Source organism: Clytia hemisphaerica, unplaced genomic scaffold (genome assembly GCF_902728285.1).
Source record: "Clytia hemisphaerica strain Z4C2 unplaced genomic scaffold, Clytia hemisphaerica genome assembly, whole genome shotgun sequence".
Classification (NCBI taxonomy): domain Eukaryota; kingdom Metazoa; phylum Cnidaria; class Hydrozoa; order Leptothecata; family Clytiidae; genus Clytia; species Clytia hemisphaerica.
In genome coordinates, this window is record NW_027104060.1 from 532,769 (window position 1) to 533,610 (window position 842).

At 38.5% G+C, this 842-nt stretch overlaps 1 long non-coding RNA gene across 1 annotated transcript; it reads left to right on the top strand.

Annotated features, from left to right (window-relative positions):
- LOC136812388 (uncharacterized) lies at positions 1 to 842 on the top strand. Its single transcript, XR_010847345.1, has 3 exons — positions 1 to 142; positions 329 to 409; positions 790 to 842. It is a non-coding gene; the product is annotated as an uncharacterized lncRNA (long non-coding RNA).

Below are 842 nucleotides of genomic sequence, written 5' to 3' on the forward strand. Positions count from 1 at the left end.
AAAAGAAAAATGGCTGGTTTTTTTACCAAAAAAATACGTCTGATGGATGCGAGCACCCAGACGGAGAACGTATACGGTCTTCAGCCCCTGGAGGCAAAGATCGACCAGCTTCAGTCCAAAATAAGCTCCTTAACGAAAAAATGTAAGCTACACATTTTCCAGGTTGTCTTTTAATAACGGGCAAAGATCATTAATTCCTAAAAGTCTGCCATGATGGATGGATCTATTGACTTGGGAATTGGTTATCTTTTTAAGATCAAAGCCTTATATTGGAAAAAGAAGGATTTTATTATGACTTTGGAGCAATTAATATCATTTCGTCTTTCAGTAACAACTGTCGTCATCAAGATCGACGATCAAACGGACACGCTAGAGGCAATAGAAAGGCAGCAGCGGAAAAAAATTAATGGTGAGCTCTTTTTGTTGCATATACCTCCTCTTTAAGCATTCTTAAAACCAGTACTGGTCTGGTTTTGGTTTTCAAGATACCTTAAGAAGGTTAAACCCGCATTTAGGGGCCATTTACCTCTCGGTAACTAATACACGTCTCCTATTATAACTCATCCCCTGCTATCACTTTATGAAAATATATTCCGAAAGCTGATAATACTGGAGGTACCGCTTCACTCCATAATAGCTTCTATAAGAGTTATAAGAGTATCAAGGTGAAATTCGGCCAAACTGTAAGAACACCTTAAGAATACCTCCAGGGGATGGATGAGTTTCACAGATTTTGATTAAACTGCAACAAATAACAACTATGTTAATTTTTTCGTTTCTCTTTTATAGAGGATGGGTACGCACGCCGTCACCACCCATATCACCGACATGAACGCTAATTA